This window comes from Octopus bimaculoides, chromosome 14 (assembly GCF_046866305.1).
Source record: "Octopus bimaculoides isolate indiv1 chromosome 14, ASM4686630v1, whole genome shotgun sequence".
Taxonomy (NCBI): domain Eukaryota; kingdom Metazoa; phylum Mollusca; class Cephalopoda; order Octopoda; family Octopodidae; genus Octopus; species Octopus bimaculoides.
The window spans coordinates 2,559,976-2,576,571 of record NC_142941.1 but is presented as its reverse complement, the minus strand read 5'-3'; the positions used below and the strand labels follow the sequence as shown (position 1 = coordinate 2,576,571).

The window sequence follows — 16,596 nt, the reverse complement described above, 5'->3', positions numbered from 1 at the left end:
AAATAAGCTCATGTAAATATAATGGGCCTTGAACCTAGTCTCAAAAAGATATATTAGCTATAAACTGAAATGCTTATCAAATTAAGTACTGAAAAAATGTTTATAAATAATCTATATAAAATATTAGATTGTCACAAACAGATTGTGACTACACAAAGATTATTTATATGGAAATTTATAGATTATTTTACTTGTTTAAAATTTCATTCTATATGTGTGATACAATAGAATTAGAGTATGCTATTAATTTTACAAGCAGACACCTGGTAGGGTGTGGCTTATTCTGTAGTGAAATTTATGATAAAAGAAAGAAATCAATAAGATGACTCTTGAAATGTTTTATCCCTTAAAATTTTGAATCATCTTTCATAAATGTTATTTATTTTACAACCACAGTATTAACACTACTCATGATTTTATCTATATTTTTTTTACTACAGTCTATGATCTACAAATACAATGCTTTAAAGAAATGCTAACCATAGAATGAAATCAAAGCCACAACATTTATAGTATTCATAAGACAACAGCAACTGACTGACAAACAATGAAATCAAGTCAAAGACATAATTAAATTTTAAATATATACGTTTGAGTATTATGCTCTTAACAGCTTTGACTGTGGAATGAAATCAAAGGCATTATTGAAATCTTTAACATAATTAGTTCACTATAAATGTTCTCTTTTTCTTGAACTTTTGATGGTATGTTCACATCTGTTGGGCAGCTGACCTCTTCAATAGTGCATAACTTTTGTTCCCTGTCCCACAAAACTGACCTTTTGCCTCTGCCACCATCTCTTCATCTTCATAGATTCTGTTGGTGTTGTGGTTGATGTGGAAATTATCAGTGGTGGTTAGTATCTTTCTTATTTTGATGTCTAGGCTGTGGATCTCATTAAATGCCCAATTGGTACTAGCATTGGCATCACAAAAGCTTTGAGATTTGGTCTTAGGCAATTCAGCACTGAATTACATATTCTTCAGAGTCAACTGAAGTTGCTCTGGCTTTACTCACAGCGCCAATGTCTGCAACACTTTCATCAATTAATGGAGACAAGATAGGAAAGCCATTCACGTTCTCTATCTGATCAACAATTTTTCCTTGGTTGACAAGCATTTGTTTTGCTCAGACTTACATAAATAGTAATACGCTTAGATTCTGGAAATTTTCACAACAATAATTCATGCTTGATTGTAATTTCATTAGGAAAAATAAAACACAGTTAACTTTAATTTGTATTTTATTACAAAAGAATTAAATAGGAAAGACACCACAGGTAATATCTTGCTGTTCATATTAGGACACATGAAAACCTGACTAATACATAATTATGGTCTTTTTTTTTATGTCACACTATTATAATTCAACTGAACATTACAGACTATATCCAGTGCAATATTTTTACAGTGTTCGAGTCTTGATTAAGTAAATTTGATATGAAAATATTTAAATATAAATGAATGATAGTAGCTTAAGAATTATTTGAGTGAATCTCAAATTTCAGGCAAGAGATCATTTGAAAAAAAAGAAAAAAAACCCATCATAAGCAGAATCTGTATAAAATAAGATTTAAAAATGTGAATATATAAATTGAGCTAATACATTTAAATTACTTTGAATCCTTATAAAAGAAAAGAAAAAAAAACACAACATTCAATGTCGGCTACATTTGATTAGCAATAAGTTGAATGTATTTCCTATTGCAGTAAACATATCAAAAAAAATTTAGAAGTTTTACAGAAAATATGTTTATTGTTTAGGAAAAAAAAAAAAAAAAAACTCCAGCAAAAACATAAGAATGTCAATTAATATAAAGTAAATAAAATTTATGAATGATTATCCAAGTTGGAATTCTTTTTCATTGTTAAATATTGAGTGTTCATAAACAAATTTTTCTCTGAAATACAAATGGACTGGTATATAAAATTGCCAAGTTATCATGGACATTAATCCATTGTTTTATTTATAACATGAAGCATCACACATGAAAACAAAAACTAGAATTTCACTTAGTTTTACTGTTTTGTGTCTGTTATTGAAAATTTAAGCATTCTATTTAGTCAATAACTGAAAGCTTCAAATTTTTCTGGGAATTGCATATTCCAAAATAAATTAGATATAGTAGAGCAAATAATGTTCAAGAGCTTGTATTTCACTGGATGAATTTTGTAAAGCAGACAAAAAAAAATCAGAGTAGACTACCATTACTTGGCTTTTATCTCATGTAACACAAATCATTGCTGGAGGAAGATATGTTCAATCAATCAGTTGAGTATCATCTGCACCAGAGGTCAGCTCGAAGCAACTTATCACTTCTCTCTGTTGTAGTTTTTATAATTGTGTTACATTTTATTGGCATTCTGACCTAATTCTTGTTCTTTCATATATGTATATCAGTCTTTGCTTCTTTTTTTTTTTTGTTACTCTATTTCTTTCCTTTTGAAATAATTTTCATTATGGAACACTCTCCTCTGATAATCTAAAAGAGCTGTATTTCCTTTGAAGTTATATAAATATGAACTGCTTTAGATCTCAACATTTGAAATGCATTCCATTTTTCTCTCATTTTATACAACTCAGTTACCTGAATACTCAACTCCAAATAATTCAATGGTTTACCAAATCTTTATTACGTAAAAAGGGGTTTAAAAACCTTACAAAAAACTAGTCAGATGTAGCAGTCTTTAAGTCCGTTTCTTTTTCATTTAATGTAAAGTATCAAGAGTATTTTGAATTCTCGTTTTTGTTTAATGAATTGATTACAAATTTATTCTAACCCAAGTGCTATGTTGGTCACATTGATGTTACTTCTCTCCATATTCTTAGATATACCAGTATTTGCATTTTCTTTTCTTGATGAAATATTTTGCCTTTACCATTAGTGTATTTAAAATTAATAATTATGTAACTTTCCCCAGTCATAAATATTTTCATTTACAAATTTCAGAGGTTTATTGATATCTCTTCCTCTAATGTTTATACCATTCCATTACTAGCTTTAAAAGGAGCTTTGGCATGTGTATCATATAACATGCCAAAGTTATGAAGTCTGGGTATTCCACTGGTTTAGGTTTTTTAAGATCATATATTAGCCTTCATCATTCCTTTTTAACATGTGTCTGATATGAAAGTGTTATTTAACAGAACTATAATTTTCATTAATACTGAAACCTTTTAATCCGATGTTGTCTATCCATCTTTACCAAATGAATTTTCTACTTTCATTGTGTATTGAACATTTTCTCCAGAGTCCTTCATAACAAAGCTTTACATGTTGTTTAAAAGATTTACTGATTTTTATAAAGTGAATCAAACATTTGAAAATACATTTAATATATTTGAAACATAAATTTACCACAGTTTACTGTGTAATTGGAATTCTTTGGAGTAAATATTGTCAATTCCATCAAGACCTTTGACTCTCTTGGGTAGGAAACATGTTCTGAAATCATATAAAAAAAAGTGTGGGGTAGCAATTATCTCAGTTCAAACATGTACTAAACGGAATTAAAATATACTATGATTTTATCACATGCTAAGAAACAAATCATATATAATAGTAATTCCTTCATTGAGTGACATGCAGATTAACAATGTGCCACTTTATGACATTTAAATTATAGATTTTGGAGTTTTACTTGCTTCACAAGATTCAATCTGAGATTGTGTGGTGAAACTGAAACAGTCACATAGTGGAAGAGTAATTTTTAACCTTTTAAGAACACAAAATCTGTTATATTCATTTCTTAATAATACTGTCTACAATGAAGGGTCAAGAAGTTTTATAATACCTCTGCAATCTGGTCACTGACACTAAGTATGTCAGTGACCAGGTTGCTAAAGTGCAATGAAACTTCTTGACACTTCGTAGAAAACAGTATTTTAAGAAATAAATGGAGAATGTAACAATTTTTTGCCAAATTATAGATGTTATGAGAACTTGTGTGAATTAAGAATGTTTTGTGAACTTATACATATATATTATGCTAATAATAAGCGATTTATTATAGATATAACAAAAAGTGGATGTTAACAAATTTAAGTTTTGATAGAATTGATTGCTCATTATTATTACTATAAAGCAGCAGGTCTAGACATAATTGATTAGAAAGTTTTGCTATCCATCGAGATGTAGTAAAAGTTAAGCTGAGAACAGGTTCCATTTCTCCGAACATCCTCCAGTTTCGGAAAAAAAAGTGTAGTAAGCAAACTACAGACTTATTGCAGAAAAAGTAGTTTTATAACATTAAGATATTCATTATGCTTAATCAAAAATTAAATGTTAAAATATTTTATATTTGTCAATTACACCTTCAGAATATATTTATATAACTTTGTTATCTTTATAATAATTAATTTTCTTACACATTATATGTTTAGCACACTTTCTTTAATTTACTCATTTCTGAATCTTAACCCTTATTTCAGATTAGACTTTACTTAGATTATATCTGCTCTCATGCTTGTATAATATTTTCATTCAGTTCTAATGATCCGTTCCTTTTATTTGTTTCCTTTTCAAATTTTTGTGCACATATCCAACCACCAAAAAAGTAGGCACTGCTTTTATTATCTTTGTTTGCTTTATTGATTACATGAGTGTCTGTTTAGAATGACAGTAAAAATCAATGATTACTCTGCAAAATAGAAAGTTCTTTTCCTTTTTGTTCTTTTAATAAAGTTATTTTGAAAAGAGCTCAGCTCTGTTCAACGTGTCTTTTATTTAGTCAGCTATGGGTTACACAGTAAATTAAACCAGTCACAAGAAAAATGAAATACAACATATTATAGATACTGGGGTCTATAACAGTATTGGTCTTTATGGCTGCTGTCATTTACTCCCAGTTCAACTCTATCTGAGCAAAGGTGTGATCAGAAGCATTCTAGCTGTGATCATCTGATCTTTTCTGAAAGACCTGGAGACTATTTCTAGCTTGTAGAGCAACTCCAAAGAAGATCCCTCACAGTGGTAATAATAGTTAGTGATGGTGTCTACAATAATTGTTTAGGTGCAGGAGTGGCTGTGTGGTAAGTAGCTTGCTTACCAACCACATGGTTCCGGGTTCAGTCCCACTGCATGGCATCTTGGGCAAGTGTCTTCTACTATAGCTTCGGGCCGATCAAAGCCTTATGAGTGGATTTGGTAGAGTGGATTTATGACACTGCTGCTCATAAATATGGAAGTTGTAAAAGGAGTAGGCAGAGCTAAAAACACTCTATAAATATTACATTTATTCAAACTCTGTCAAGAACATGCATACATACATGGCATGCACATAGATTTATATAAAATGGACACAAAATTATTCACCTGTAATAATTAGGAGATGTATTTTTCTTTGAAAGAAGGTTCAATATTTGTTGGTATCCAGACAATTTAGAGTGAAAATTTCAACTTTCTTTGATATATTGATATATTGACTGTATCATGTCTTGTAAAACAATTGGTTCATTTCTGTTTTAGAATAGAATGGAGGCATTTTTTCTTTCTTTCAGTTGAATCACTTTTACATATAATACACTTCAAAAAACAATACTAGTCATTAATATTCTTGAATTATTGTTACTAGTTCAAGGTTAGCCCTGACTGAGTACAGTTATGGATGTTTTGCTTACACATATAATCATACATATTTTCGGTAAGCTGTAGTTTTACATCATTGCTGTTAATCATTACGGTCCTTATCAGTGAAAGTGATTTTAATGCCAAAATTTTACTGTTATGGATTTTCAAACAACTTTCTTGCAACTGAAATTGATATCAAGGCAGACCTGTCCACTGTGTTCAACAGCATTATTACTGACCATGGCATAAATAATAAAACTATTGGAGCCAACATTTTAAGAAATAGTAACTTTCATTTTTTTTAGATTTAAGTGTAAAAAATAATTACAATAACTTTAAAAAATTTACTTTCTGTATCTATGTTTATTTTCTATTTATGTAATTACGTATTTAATACATTTTATTTTTATTCATTGAATTTCATTTACAGTAACTTTCAAATAAAATTCATTTATTGGAACAAAAATAACATATTTATACAACAGCTTTGTTGCTTTTAAAACAACATTACAAGGGAGATTTTGAAATCACAGGGTATTTATAATTCTCACAGTCAACAAAGATCAAAACAATTTAAAACATTGTTTGAGTTAAATAGTTTTCTTTTTCGCTTTTACCATTTTCAATCTTGATATGTTTTTTTTTTTTAGAACTGAATGAACAAAGCCTTAAACACTATTTACTGACACAATTATAAATACAGCTAATTACACTTTCAATACATTATTTACATTATTTGACAGATATTTGTTCTCATCTTGTTTGTTGTTAACAACCTTTCGGCTGATATACCCTCCAACCTTCATCAGGTGTCTTGGGGAATTTTTGAACCTGGGTTCTCATTCCTAAGGCATTTTTCGATGCTATTATTATTATTATTATTATTCAGGTCACTGCCTGGAATCAAACTCGGAATCTTGGGGTTAGTAGCCCACGCTCTTAACCCCTATGCCATATGCCCGTGGGCAAGATGAGGACAAATATCCGTCTAATGTACATAATTCCTCATCTCTTAAATATAGAACTGTACACTTTCAATGTTTATCTTGGCTACTGAATTATCAAAGGATTTATTGTTAGCCTACTGAAAATATGAAGTAACATTAAGTATATTTCTGTTACATTTTACTCTAAATGTATAATTCACATTAAACCTTTAATTATCATAAAAAATACTTTGAACAAAACATCTTTTTATAATCAGAGGGAAATAAAATAAGAATGCTAAATATTAAATAAAATTATATGTGTAATAAGTAATTCCATATTGATCATTAAAGAATTTTTCTTATGGTGAAAATGCAAGGCAGCAAATACAAGAGAACAATAAAGATTTCGCTGCTTTGTATTCAACACAATACAGCTGACACTTGTTATCCTCCCACCTCTCAGCTCTATCAATATAAAGTACACTCCATTCATTTCCCTTCCCAGTTGCTTAAAGCTTCTTGCTTTCTATAGAAGAAAAAAAAACAAAAAAAACACTACCACCACTTAAAAAAAAATACCCCTATCCTAATCAGATGTGCACACACACACACACAAAATGTTTCCCACTGATATATATACATATATAGATAACATAAATAAAATGAATTATGACAAAATGCGCACTTTTGTGACAAAATTAATTCCACCTGGTTAGAAGAAGAGGATTGAAAAATCTAATTGTACTGCTTTGTGTGACTACTCAGTTGTACTGTTATAGTAGTGTGTCACAATGTATTTATGTCAATATAGCACGGCTGTCTGCCTGCTGCTGTATTTATGTTTGTTACTGCGTTCCTGATACTTCAGCTTTCTTTGTTAGTATGGGCTGTGGGAGGCTGGAAAGAACTTATTGTTTTGTGTTTCTTTTGTCAACATGCTTTGTGTGTTGAACGACAAAGAAGTCTATGTCAAGAGATCCAGTCCATTCAAACATTTTTTTTCTACATATCATTATGTTTTATAACTATCTAGCTACCAATATATATACACAGATATATACAAACACTGCACATAACTGAATAAATACTTAGTTATTTGTCTCAATTATTGATTTTATTTTAGTAGTAAACTAGAGTGTAAGTGACCATGTAATATTAGCTGTACAACAAAAAAAAAACCCTCAATACCTAATAATAATAATTATGAAAATAATAATTAAGCTAAAGCAGAGAAACCAGTGTGTGTTTTTAATAGCTACCATGATTTTATTAATGTGCAATTATAGAACAGTAATTTCTTCAGAAATATTTTTAATCAAAATTTTCAAATATTGTCATAAAAATTAGATTAATATCAGTGTTTCTTTATTTCAGATAAAACTTTATAGTGGACAAAAATAATATTTCTTAGAATAGTAAGACATATAAAAGTGGAAATTAAACTTTGTTTTTACTATTTTCTGAGGATCACCATGTAATTCCATTGTGATGTTAAGTTTTAACAATGCATCTGTTTATGAGTTTATTTATTGTTTATATCTGGCACATAAAATATAGCCAGAGTGGAAAATCAAGCTACAGAAGTTTGTATCATCAAATATTACTACACTATTAGTATTTGAAGCTCAATATTTATATCCTGCCATCTATCATGTGGGTCACTGGTTTCTAACATCAATCAAGGAATAAATGGACTTTACTCATTAACCATCATTCAATTGCTGATTGACACATAATTATCAAGCAGTTTTATGGAACCACATCACCAGATTTGTTACAAATTCTTTTGTGATAGTTTGTCATAGAGACAAACACCAGCATAAAATATATTTTGGGATCTTATAACAATTGGTACCAGTTTAGAGACACAAGTAACTATAACCCTTTTCTTTTCAAAGTAATTTCTCATAGCATGTTTATTTCCTTATTTGAGAGAGAGAGAGGTTGGGGAGAGAATGACTATAATCCTAAATGTTTCTTTATATTGATAATCTTGTTTAATACTTGAAAAGAAAAATAACAATGATATTTCTATTGAACTATAAAATTATTTCTTTTTAGATTTATAATTATATTGAAAATCAAATTAAATACTACATAAATATTTAAGCACTTCACTGATAAACTTTTTAATATAGACAGAAAATATTTAAAAAGCCACGAAATTACAATCTTTTAGAAGCTAATTAATTCAATCAGTACTTGCTGTTCATATTAATTTGCTTTCTGTTTACAAGCAATGAGTGTTTGCTACACGTCATTCCCAATGTAAATATGCTATCCCTTTTCCTGTATCATGTTTATCATAACCCTTTATTTACAGGAGAAAAACACATTCTATTTTGTTGTTGTTGCTGCTGCTTAGCTTCAGGTTCATTCTGATTGAGTAGGCATATAATCTAAGGCAGTCCAACCATGACTGTCTCACCTTGTCAGTTGTATCTTAGAGTACATTATCTCATGTAACCTTTCCTTTTTTAAGGTGATAGAGTATGATTTCCAGCAAATTGAGCAATTATCTAGCGGCTCTCTTGTTGGCTCATATTAGCATTACTGTGAAAAGGCTCTTAACAGCAGTTTCATCAGAGAATACATAAGTGATTACTTTTTTTTTTCTATTATTTAGAATTTGGGAGATATAGAGTCATAATATTTATTTCTATATTTGTTTTTAACTTAAGAATAATTAAGGTATATATTTTAATACATACCTATTTTCTAATTACTTGATTAGATTATAGGCTCATAGTTAATTATTTTGCTGATTGTCACAATGAAATATTTAATAATGTGGAGATTCATGCAATTTTTTGAGAAGTATTATAGTAGTGTATGTAATTTAATTGTAAAATCTTTATGTTCCACTTAGTAATAATTGCTTTTCAGGAATGGCTGTGTGTAAGTAGCTTGCTTACCAACCACATAATTCCCAGTTCAGTCCCACTGCGTGGTACCTTGGGCAAGTGTCTTCTACTATAGCCTTGGGCCGAATAAAGCCTTATGAGTGGATTTGGTAGATGGAAACTGAAAGAAGCCCGTCGTATATATATATATATATATATGTATATATGTATGTGTGTGTTTATGTTTGTCCTCCTGCCCAACATTGCTTGACAACTGATGCTGGTGTGTTTACGTTCCCATAACTTAGCGTTCAGCAAAAAAGACAGATAAAATAAGTACTAGGCTTACAAAGAATAAGTCCTGGGGCCAATTTGCTTGACTAAAGGCAGTGCTCTAGCATGGCCACAGTCAAATTACCGAAACAAATAGAAGAATGACTCCATTTCTTTGATTTCTAATCTTTACTCCTGTGAATATATAAAGAAGTCTAACTAAATTTTTAACTCAATATTACAATCCTCAAGAAGTTATTTCACCAAGAAAATAATTCATAATTATGGAGACGTACTTGCATAGCAAGTGACCTGATCTGAGATTGCGTGCTGAAACAAAAACAATTGCAGTGTGGAAGGTGTTTATAAGCCATTTAAAAACACACAAAAACCATTAGATTCACTTCAACATTTAAATTTAATTTGCCAAAATATTTTTGTCATTTTGAGACTGCGACCTGTTCACTGACAAAATTCTGTGCTGCATTTGCAGCACAGAATTTTTTAAATGGCTTATAAACACCTTCCATGATGCAATAATTCATAAGCAGATAATAAATTCAAATAACATCAAAATCTCAACCTCACTCTTTATCAGTGTGAACATAAAACAAATAAATATATATGACTCAGAAATGATATTAAGACATTTATAACAAGATACAGATAAAATATTTTAAAGAATATATTTATCCATGTATAGTTAATAGAAAGATGAAATTAAACTTACCTCAAGATATATATTCATGTCGATAGGAATTTTCAATAAATGAGCTTAACTGTTCCATTATCCTGTATCAATTTTGTTGGTGCAACAGAAATTTAAAACAGTTATTTGATGCTAATATTTGCATGTCACCTTCTCTTACTCTTGACCATTCATTTTAAATATGATTATGTATTTGGCATGTAATTACTAAGATATAAATTGTTTTTATGAAATAATACCAAATGAGTGTTTTCTGATATAAGGAGGTGTGTGTGTGTGTGTGTGTGTGTGTATTGGGTGCTGAATTAAATATATTATGTTATTTTATTACATTCCTTTATATCCATTACAAGATCTCACTGGATCGAAATTTGCTTTCCATTCTTCTGCTGGTTGATGATATAAGTGTGTACTGGGGCGAATTTAGACATTTGTACTTCTTTACAAATCTGTAACTTTATGCTGATACAAGGAAACAATATTATGATACACCATATTCTTATAATGTGAATTTGGTTTAACAAGCAAACTGATGTACATAAAATTGTTTCAGTTAAAACCTTCTTATTTATAACAAAACTTCAACAAATAGAATGTGAATGGTGGACAAATATTTAAATTTGCTGCATCAAGAATACTTTCATTGTATTCTGGTACTTTTTACTAAAGAAAATATCATTTTTTTTTAATGTTATCTATGTATGAACATTATTTTTTTTTACAGAAATATTTCTGAAGTAGCAAGAACTTAATGAACCATGTCAAAAATAAGTTTTATTACAACTAAATTTACCCTTGTAGCTTATTAAAACATTTAGTTTGAGAAGTTTGAGTTAAGCTTTCTTTTTTAAAAGAGCACAAACATATAAACATTTACAAATACAAGTATACGCCCAACAAAATAGTTTCTCTTTTTTTTGGGACTTGGGGGAATTAATGTCACAATATCAATAAATACAAATAATTTTATTTTCCCCTTTTCTCAAAGGGGAAACTTGAAAAAGAAAGCTTGTAAAGAGTCCTCTTCAACGATAGTTCTTATTGAGATAAAAACAGTTTCAAGAAAACGTAACTCAGTGCAAAGGAATACTGAGATAACAGAAAATAAAACAATAAGCCTCAAGATATAAAAGTTTGTCTTTTAAAGTAGCTATCATTAAAGCTATTTTTTCTTTGATATGCCTAGTATATGGGTAAATTGTAGCAGACAGGAAATATTTACATTGTTTGACTTGTCATGGTTTTGAAATTAAAGTTCCACTCAAATATTATGCAACAAAATTTCCATTATGTTAATTAATAGACTGGGGGAAGATTGTTTTCATGATTGCTACATGTTTCAAGGATGTCTTTTGGTGGTGACTCTTATTCAAGGCTGCTGCTTAATGTATATTTCAGTCCCTGAAATGTACCAATGAAATGTTGTAAATTTCAAATCAAATTAAAATTTTATTGAAATACAAAGTCTGAATAGTTCAAGTTATAAAATAACAAAACATAAAAAAAAAATATTGGAAATTTTGCATTTCATATTAAATACATGATGTTATTTGAAAATAGCTAAACAGTAGTAAGAACCAATATTCACCCTCACAATCTATCCATCATGTTCTCACTCTTTTCCTCTCTTGTGCTGGTGCCATAATAAAATGCAATCTGTTAAGTGAGGTACCAGGGGATCCTTTCAATCTTGTAGAAGACATGGCAACTTCCCTAGTGCCAAGAGAAAATGCATCTTGTACACTCTGTAAAGTAGTTGGTGTTAAAAAAGGTATTTAACCATGGAAGACCCAGTCAACCTATGTCTGCATGGAAACGGAAATGTGTAACAATCATGATGATGATAGATATTTACAAGGGGATTATTAAATTACTTACTTGAAATTTCGAGTATTTCTTTATAAAGTTGAAATTTCCCACCCTTGGGTGTTGCCCTATTGAGTAGAGAGTGAACCAGATGGGGCGTTAGAAGGCAAAGTTGAATAATCTTCTACAGCATCATCATTAGAGTTTACTATAACTGGTTGGCTGCACTTCTGTCTAAAAATATAGCAAATAATTAGTAAGGAAAATAAACAATTCTAATCAAAGGAAATTGGAGAAAAATTTTAGTCAAATATGTTTGTAAAAAAAAAAAAAAAAAAAATTATTTTGTAGCAATTAAAAAGTTTCTATCAAAAAACGGTTCTTACCAATGAAGGTTTGGGAAGAGTTCTGCTTTGAACTTTATATTTGTTCTGTAGCTGAGAATATTATCTGTAACGAAAACAAAACTATGTTAAAATATGACACATTGCACATTCACAAAAAATACAAAAGGAAATGTAAATGCTGAACTTTGAGATTATTTACTCTATAGCAACTGAAAACTGTATGCTAAAAGGTTTACATTAACTGTTCCTTAGATAAATAGACTATAGGGGTTCATCAGTTTGAACATTATATGAACTAATCTTGCTTTTAGATATTTTGTTTAGAAAGCTTGTTTTGCCTTAATTGAGCAAAACTAAGATAACAAACATTCCAATTATGACCATCTATTCCTTTTGTATATCTAGAATTATATTGTTCAAATAAGTCTTCAATTTTTTAAAGGCAGTGAGTGTTATTCGAGGGATGTGCGGCAGCTATTTTTGGCAAATTATGTGAGATATATGTATTAATTATCATTTTACAACTATAAAAATTTGTTCAGTCTAGATTGTATAGATTATTTTTTTTTAGTATCTAGTGCATATATTTACAATTTAAGGATGTGTTTCCTGAAAGTTTATCAAATATTTTTCAAATAGCTTCATGCAATTAAGCTTAGGATATTAAAGTAATTCCTAATAACAATTAAAACTTTGACAGACAGGTCTGAAGGGATTCTATCAAATGCTAGAGCTGAGATGAAGCAGATATATCTGATGTTAAGAAAATGAGATGGAAGGGAAACTCAGTCAGTTTCTTCACAACCAAAGAATATAGATTAAAAGTACCAGTTGCGTACTGGGGTCGATCTAATCGACTGGGCCCCTCTCCAAAAATTTTGGACCTTGTGCCTTGAGTAGAAAAGAATAATGGAAGGGAGCAACCTTGTTAATGAGGCTGATACCTTTACTGTGTACATACACCTGTCTATCTGAATAGCAGTTCCCTCGTTTGTGTCCCCTTGGGCTGGTTACTCTCTCTCTCTCCCACAAATTTACCAGCAACCTCTTGTAGTAACATATCCACCATGCTTCTACTTTTTGCAGTGTTGCTAACGGCAAGTGTACTGCAATCCTTTTGTATACACTCCCTCAAAAATATATTAATTTGCTTACAAATGAAGAACACTTGGCAAACTTCTTACTTTCAGCTTCCACCATGGCCACATAAAACCTTATGAGTAGCTTCTTTTATGGATATCTGATATTGCTTATTGCTTTTGCCTTTCCTTTAGTCTTTCCAAGCTTGGATATTGCCCAAACAATAGAAAAATCAAGGCTCGGGGAGTTCTGTAATGCAAATGACTCGGCTATTTGCAACAATAATATGAAGAAACTTACTTGCCACCTGATCACCTGCCAGGTAAAAATGCAAACCATATGACTTTATGAAATTTACAATGGTAATGTTTGAAAATATTTATTATATCACTGGAAAAGTAAACCAAAACAGATCTTATACTGGAGTAAAGATTGTTTGCCAACATAACATGGCAGTCCTGGTTTAGGATGAATGTTGCTGTAATTTAGACCCAGGAGACATCGTCTCCAGCTGGCTATACGATACAATCTGTGTCCTTATATTTTTGAACAAGGGAATCTAGCACCCCCACTCAGCTCAAAACAATATCTGTGTATCACGATTTCTAGGTTATTTCCCTTCAGCACCACAGAATAATTGTTTGGCTAGAGGTGCCGCTGCCAAATTCCTGTTCGAAATGTATAGTTTTCAAAGTGACAACTAGTCACTGAATATTTACAAATAGTAATTTTCTAATTTATAGATCTTATATTGTTATTTTGCAAGTAAATAATCCAATATTTTGCCATATTTAAAAATTGGGTAACAATTTTTTTCCATGTTCCTTGATTTGAACAATATGATTACAGAATTCCTTTTAGATTTGCATAAATAAAGCTAATATCTGATATTCTCATTGTCATTAATCTTACATCAAGGATTTTAGGAAATTCTTTAGTCTAAGTTCAGTCAAGTGCATGCCACAGGATTCTGCCATTTACATTCAATGTCTGAGAGCAAAAACTTCCAATTCATCAAAAGATGTCACTGGAACTTTTCAGACTCCACTCAAAATGTTTATGTCCCAGTCTATGCCACTTAGCTAATATTCAAAATACCTCTTGATATTTTATATTAAATAGTTTATTCTATAAATCACAAACAATAATTAACAAATTACATGATATTCAAACCGAATGAAATGTTTCTAAACCTAAAATAGTGTCATAAGCATCATATTTTGTAAAAATATAAATATAAAAAAAATCAACAACAAAATGTAGAAAGGATCATTATGTGTGAGACAAAATACAACAGAAAATTAATTTAATAATTTAACCTATTGAGGCAAGTGAAATCAAAATCGCTGACGTGGCCAATGACAGTACCACCTGATTGGCACTCATGCCAGTGGAACGTTAAAAGCACATCTGAGCGTGATTGTTGCCAGGGCCATGGAGTGGCTCCCGTGCCAGTGGCATGTAAAAAGCACCATTCGAGCGTAATTGTTGCCTTACTGGCACGTGAGAAACAACATTTGAGCGTGGTCGTTGCCAGTGCCACTGGACTGGCTTCCATGCAGGTAGCACGTAAAAAAAAACACCTATCGAGCATGGTTGTTGCCAGAACTACCTGACTGGCCCTTGTGCTAGTGGCATGTAAAAGCACCCACTACACTCTTGGAGTGATTGACATTAGGAAGGGCATCCAGTTGTAGAAACTTTGCCAGATCAGATTGAGCCTGGTGCAGCCTTCTGGCTCACCAGTCCTCAGTCAAACCATCCAACCCATGCCAGCATGGAAAGCAGACGTTAAATGACAACGACGATGGTGATGAATTAAAGATTCTCACTTTGCACAACATATAGATACTGGACATTTGCTGATTATGTAAACATGGAACAATTTATATATTTCTTTGTCCAGAATTTACAAAGAAAATGTTTTATCAGAAAAATATAAACACTTGAAAGATGTAAATAAACTTACATGTTTTGTGTTATGATTGACACTGCCACTTGAAATAAACCAGTTCATTGTAACAATTGCTGTTGCTGCTAGGTCTCTGGTGCTGTAACAACAGCTTTACGATGATCAACCAGAGAGGAGCCTGCTACAACATTTCATTTGGTTGAATGTGTGTGTGTGAGAGAGAGAGAAAGAGAGAGAGATAGAGAGAGAGAGAGAGAGAGAGAGAGAGAGAGAGAGAGAGAGAGAGAGAGTTACCCCTTGAATTATATGCTCTTGCTTTTCTTCATCTATCAGTATAAATGTTAAGTAGCTTGTAGAAAACAAAGTGAAGTACAGAGAATTTAAATGTAAGATAATGGAATTTTAAACTGACTTTGTTTAGAGAGGAAAGCAAATTTTGAAGGAAATAAAATATCATCAAAGGTCTCTTATATCCTATGTTTCGTGTAAAATTAAATATTTGCTATCAAAATGTAACTCTCATGTATTTCATAACTCTAACTAAATAATAGCAATAAAATTTGCCAGTGATCTCGAATTAATCACACAACAAAAAAATTGGCTTTATTGGAGCAACATAAACAGTTGAGTACTGAACTAAATGACTTTTGGGATTTATTTTGGTCTCTTCTTGTTCTAAGTTCAAATCCCAGGGTGGATTTTGTCTTTCATTTTCCTGAAGTGTATAAAATAAATACAGGTAATGTATTAAGTCTATTTTATTATAATTTCGCAGTCCTTGCATGAAATTTTTGTCTTTTTTTAGACAAATACTACCCTCAAGAGACTCATATGCTTAAAAGTGAATCTTTATAAATTCCCTGGGGGAGACATTTGTTTTAATTATTTGTTATATTATATTATATCTTTTTATATTATAATTATATTATATCATAATGTTAATAAATTTTTAATATGTCAATCGTATTTCTCTATTTCCTTTAATATAGATTTTTTTCTCTACTATCTTGTGGTATTTAACTAAAGAACCAGTGAAATTTGGATGTTTTCCATCCCATTGAAGGAAATTGTTTTTTCCTTGGATTGATTTATATGTATATGTACACACATATAGCTAAGCACACACAC

The 16,596-nt window shown here is 30.6% G+C and overlaps 1 protein-coding gene and 1 long non-coding RNA gene across 3 annotated transcripts in view; both read right to left on the bottom strand.

Moving 5' to 3' along the window:
• Positions 1-16,596, bottom strand: part of LOC106877102 (protocadherin Fat 4) — a 72,864-nt gene that overhangs the window by 21,415 nt on the left and 34,853 nt on the right. The gene's annotated exons all lie outside the window — the stretch shown is intronic.
• Positions 1,226-16,480, bottom strand: LOC106877099 (uncharacterized). Of its 2 annotated transcripts, XR_001410334.3 has the most exons (6): positions 15,526-16,480; positions 12,516-12,579; positions 12,202-12,363; positions 10,345-11,724; positions 5,315-5,458; positions 1,226-3,445 (listed from the first exon to the last, which is right to left on the bottom strand). It is a non-coding gene; the product is annotated as an uncharacterized LOC106877099 (long non-coding RNA). The 2 variants fall into 2 exon arrangements; XR_008265513.2 differs by lacking the exon at positions 5,315-5,458 and having other exon boundaries at positions 15,526-16,334.